We start from the raw sequence: 6,259 nt of genomic DNA on the forward strand, positions 1-6,259 counted from the left end.
TTAATACACAAATAAAATTTGAAAAACAAAATTTTGTGAACAATGTGGGACTTGAACCAGCCGGAGATCGTGGGTTTGAGTCCTGCATCATTTTTCAAACTTTATTTGTGTAAATTAACTATGAATGAATATAATTTTGTCTAAAACTTTTGAAATGATCGGTAGATAACATTAGTTACTTGAACAATTGGCTCTGTAGGTAAGAGTGCTAGGACATAACCTGAGAGACTGCGGGTTCGAGTCTCACATCATTCATTAATTTTGGCTACAAATTTAATTTGTAACTTTAGGAAGTTTATACAAACAATAATAAATATATACATTTAGATGCATGAAAGTTATCATTCAAAAAATAAATTTAATTTGGTTCGAGATTAATATACTCTTTCTTCTCAGGCATTTCTTTCAATTAGTGATTAATAAAATATTTAATATTGTAAAGATTATTTTGTATAGGGCTCTGAGAGACTGACATAAAACCACATTTGCAGCAATAACTGTGTTAATTTTTCGCTGTAGTTAATACAGTATGTAGTAATATAGTAATACTAATGTACACCTTAACTTGATGTACTGTGTCACCTTCTAGATTTAAGGCCTTAGAGTCTTAGAAAGCAGAAGCCTGATTGCAGACCTGATATACATACTTGGAAAGTGGAAACACCACCATACTCCCAAATGCCTGTGAATCTCAGAGCAGATCCATTTAATATATTTATTATTCATAAAATTAAAATGCAGGTAAGTAGTTTAAAATAAACTTTCAATTATTTAATGTAAGTATATATTAATATATTGCAATATTACCTTAAAATTTGATGGAAGCCCCATAGACTTGGTTATTTGTTGTAGATTCCTATAATTATATTTTTCTAAATGTGACGTGTTATTTCCACGATCTCCCATGATTACTTCTTCCAAACTTCTCATACACGTGCTAACTGCTAACTTGTTCATGAAACTCATTAATACTTATTAATTATTAGTAAATGATCCAAATTCTAAACTTACTATTATCTTGATTCATGTGTTATCATATTACAAAGTTACTCTGTGATTTTCCGTTTTTAAAGTTTCGAATAAAATACAGAATAAAAATCTTTGTAAACAAATATATGTATCTACCAACTTCAAGAGCCGTTTACACTTTACGTTACGATTTGAAGTTGGAACATTTGTTTATCGGCGTCCGCGTCGTGTAGGTAAGTAAGTTGTATTATATTTAATATTTATATTTTATACGAGTATGGCAATTGCCAATTTTTGGGATATTGGGTTTTGGGCTTTGGCACTTGGAAACTAGGTACTACTAGCTTCTAGAACAGTAATCAGTCTTCTATATGAGCTATGTATAGAACGTCATTGATATGAGCGTAATTTTTCAATATTATTTATCTAAAAGGTTCGCTAGATGGCGGTACGACCCATATGAATTCCGGATTTATAGCAATAATGCCCGGTTTACATTATTCCAGTCCAGTGATCCAGTCCAGTGCTGAACTGGATTCGTTATCGTCTATATTAAGTGTGAACACTACAATGACAATGATTTCAAGAAGAGATCAATTTCGAAAATGTTTAAAACGGTCTCAATCACTCTTGCTACAAGAAGATATTAATGAGGTTGATAAGGAACTTAAAAAAAGGAACGGATTTGGGCGAGAAATTGGATCAGCGAAAGAGATCAAAAAGGAGGGTCAGTAATGCTTTTGCAACAACTGAAGGTAGAAAATCCCAATGAATATAGACTGGCACTGAGAATGACAGCAGAAAACTTTGAAGAACTGTTATCATTAGTTTCGATTAATATCCAGCGTAAGAATACGTTGTTCAGAGATGAACAAAACTAACCCGCAAAAATAAAATTAGAAGTCACTCTTTCTTTTTTAAGTACTGGAGATAGTTACAGAAGCCTCAGTCGTATGTTTCGATTGCCAAAACCAACTATTTCAAAAATTATACCAGAAGTCTGTCAAGAAATTAAAAGGGCATTAAAAGACCACATCAAGGTAATATTTTTTTATTAAGTATCATATCTATGACAATTAAGCATTATTGAAAGCATTCATGATCATATTAATATATTCTGGGTCATCGCTTACTACATTTAACGAGTCCTCAGTGGTTTGTGTATCTACAGACGCTGGACTATTTAATGGCATATAAGTACTACTACTTGGTCTTGACGCATAATTGTTACTTGGTCTTGACGAATTGTCACTAGCATGTATGTTTTCAGAATATATAATTGTCATATTTCCGTATTTCAAATCGTGTAGTCGACATTTTGTTATCACACTCTGAATTTCTTGTTGGCCTAGGATAGCCTGTTCTGTAGAAAGGGTTCTTAATTGCTTCGCAATGTGTTTCCCGAAGATGTCGAATTCATCTTCCACTGTTTCTGATTTTGATAAATCGTATTGCATATCTTTCATGCTACTGACTATTGTAGACAGCTGTGAAATTTTACTTCTTTTTTTTCGCGGTTCTGATAGATTTGGTTCTGGGTTTGTATGGGTAGGGTTCGCACATTGGTCACTAGTTTGAGTATTGTCAGTATTTTCTTTATTTTGAGCATCATCAGTATTTTCCTGAAAATAAAATATTTTTACTTTATTTTTGCAGATACCCACTGCGGAACAATGGAAACAAGTCGAGAAAGGCTTTCGGAATAAGTGAAACTTTCATTTGTGCTACGGAGCGTTAGACGGAAAACATATAAAAATTACTGGCTCCTATGAATATGGAAGTACGAACTTTAATTATAAAAAAGAAAACAGCATAGTATTGATGGCTTGTTGATCATTTTACGTATATCAATGTGGGCGCAAATGGAAGCGCTTCGGATGGTGGCATTTTCAAAAACTGTTCCATTTTTACTGAATTAGAAAATGGCAGTTTTATTCCAGAAGATGGAGTGATTGTGGCTGATGCAGCATTTCCACTAAAATCATTCTTAATGAAACCATATCCTGGGGCTAATTTAACTTTTGAACAAAAAATATATAATTACAGGCTGTCCCGTGCTAGACGCATTGTAGAAAACGCTTTTGGAATATTAGTAAGTCGATTCAGAATTTTCGAAAAAGCTATTTCAACTAAGTTAGATACTGTGGATCACACTGTGTATGCAGCTTGCTCTCTACACAATTGGTTGAGAAAAAAGTCAAGCAATTATATGACTACTACCTGTGTAGACCATGAAGATCACAACGACCATCATTTGATTAATGGAACGTGGAGATCCGAAATAACCTCTTTAGATAGTATCATACAGCAGGGCAGTAACAACTCAGCAACACATGCCAGGGAAAAAAGAACTCAATTTACTAATTATTTTGTGAACGAAGGAAAAGTTCCATGGCAAAATCATATGATACATTGATAAATTTGTGTGTTTTAACAAATATTATGCTACTAAAATAAAAATAAATAAAAATCTTAAAATACATACGTGTGTATTACGCTTCACCATCACATTTTTAATAAATGAATTGAATTCGGCGAACCATTTCACTTTGGGTTGGTAAACATTGCCACTAGCACCAGATGTGGATGACTTTTTAATCTTGTCTAGTTCAAGGTAGTATGTCGAATGAATACTGTTTATTTTGTTTTTCACATCTTCCAATTTGAATCCTTCAATTTCCATACCAATGCACAGATTTTGCAAAACAGTTTGGCGCATAGCTTTGTTTTTATAATGTTCTGATGTTATATCCCATAAACACGGATTTTCTCTGTATATAGTGACAAACTTTACAGTTTCGTCTTCAGACAACTTCTTCACCATTGTTAAATCTTTTTACTTCGCAAAAAAAGTCCGCAAAAACAACCAACACGTGTGTACTTCGTCAGCACTGGAATGGCACTGGATTGGCCTTCTACATTATTCCAGTTGCACTGGATTGAAAAGTAGACCGCGAATCCAGTTACTTTACTGGAATGCTTACTGGATTCAGTTCATTCCAATGCCGGTTTACATTTTTCCAGTAAGCAATCCAGCACTGGACTGGATCGCTGGACTGGAATAATGTAAACCGGCCATAAACGTCAAATATAGATCTTATAAGATTCTAATTGAACGTATTATAGTGTTTAAATTCTCTTTGACCGCATGGGAAGCACCAGCTTTCAAATAAAAAGAGAATTATCAAAATCTGTTCACCCAGTCGATAGTTCTGAGGTAACAAACATAAAAAATACCGACGAATTGAGAACCTTCCCCTTTTTTAAGTCGGTTAAAAAAATGCATCTTATAAAAGCTTTTTGGTAAAACTTAGGTACTGCTTACGATTTATAGACCAATAATTAATGAACCGGTTTTTCTGTCTCGGCCGATAACTCTTAAAATATTGGATAAATAAAAAAATGCCTTCATCTATTTTAATAGATCTGTTAATTTTCTGCAACTTTTTTAAATCATTGTTATCTAATGTCCATACTTTTTTAGTTAATTAAATAGGTATGTTGGACTACCGGGTGAATACCTACATAGTCGTCGTAGTCTATAATTTCAAGGTACGCATAGGTACTATATAATTGTAACAAATTCAACAAACAATGTAGTTCATTTCCTTACATGCAATAGTAACGAACTTTTTTACTTGTATATTTTTTTATCATATTCCGTACAACTAAAAAATATTTAGTAATTATTATTAATTATGATCTTTACCGGGTTTAAGGCACCTACTTATTAAAGACGTGTCCTACGTGACCAAACCCACGCGTTAGATACGTGGTGCGGTGTTTGACACTTTATTGTGGGCACTATACATGTTATATGACACCTTTCAAGAACGTCCTTTTAATCTGTAATTCTTCATACAAATTATGATTTTCCGCATAAACAAATCAATAAATTTCACTTCTCTCTTGTACGCACTTCTTCAGTACATACCTATTTGACATTTAAGAAATAAATTTTCCAATAAAATTCCATTGAGGTGGTGATGTACATTACAAAAAAGTCGCGTTGGTATCACCGCATCGAGATTGCTTTTGTTTTTAATCGTGTTTACGAAGGACGTAGCGCCTAGTAAATCTCGACATCTAAGCGCTTCGGTCGATATTCGATTGCTATATTATGTCTAAGCCATTAACACACATAAAGAAGCCTAACTTGAATCATTGATTGAAGTATACTTATATAACAGCTTAAATTTCCCTTCCAGATTTCCGGTCTCGGATTCGTATCGCTCTTGCGACCTCAACTTTTAAGGGATATAAATTGCTTTTCATTATAGTTATATAATAGTCTAATTATACCTATAGTAATGAATTAATGTAGAAAAAAATTGGGTGAAATTATAATATCTACTTATAATTGGATACGAAATGTTTTATTTAAATAGGCAAGGAATGTTTTATCTCATAAGCTTCACTTCGGGCGCCAACTCTCAAAAATTGTACCTAGCAGCTTTAAAAAATTCTACTAAGCTAAATAATTCTACTAAATCATGAAAAGAATACTATTTACACGGGTCCGACATTGTTCGACGTTAATCAATCGAACAGAACTGTACATATTATTACCAATGATGCTTCTTAGGTATAAAGTTAATTACAAATAACAATAAAAGTACGTGCCCATAAATATTTTGTATTTGCTAAAGCCGCCTTACCGTTACCAGAGCCAACATTTTCAAAGCTTTAAATTTTTCTTCCTAAATAACTTATCATCATCATCGAATCTCAGTCCTATTAAATAATCTGGTCTGGTGATCATGGGTGTTGCTAAAGTATTTCGAAGCCAGCATTTCAAATTGCAGTTCTAGAAACGGCAGACCTGTGTGGAAATGCCCTGAAGAGCTACACCGTAACCTACGCGTGGTGTGTACGCGGGAGTGCAGTCATCAGATGCATTTACAGAAAAGCGGGAATAACCTACCCCTAACACCTACCCTGTAATTTATCCCTAAGTGTAGGTATCTGGATCTGGACCCTATATATATATCCTAGCTAGTGCGTGTGTGTATGTGTGTGTACCTAGCCGAATCGTGTACCTACGGGCCTTACCCTGTTATTATAGTAGTTATTGTTATTTGTTGTGCAAGGAACCAGTAATAGTAGCCATGGTCTAGAATCTAGATGATTATTCTTACTATCCCCGAAAAGAGAGCCCAGAATCTTTCTGGCCTAACGACTCGCCTTAAATATCTTTTGACTGTAATTTTGTAAAATAATGTTTTAATAATGTTTCTGGATCATAATGGTGGATAAAACGTGGCTTACGTTTCATCCATGGCTATAAAAA

This window comes from Leptidea sinapis, chromosome 15 (genome assembly GCF_905404315.1).
Source record: "Leptidea sinapis chromosome 15, ilLepSina1.1, whole genome shotgun sequence".
In the NCBI taxonomy this organism is placed as follows: Eukaryota; Metazoa; Arthropoda; class Insecta; order Lepidoptera; family Pieridae; genus Leptidea; species Leptidea sinapis.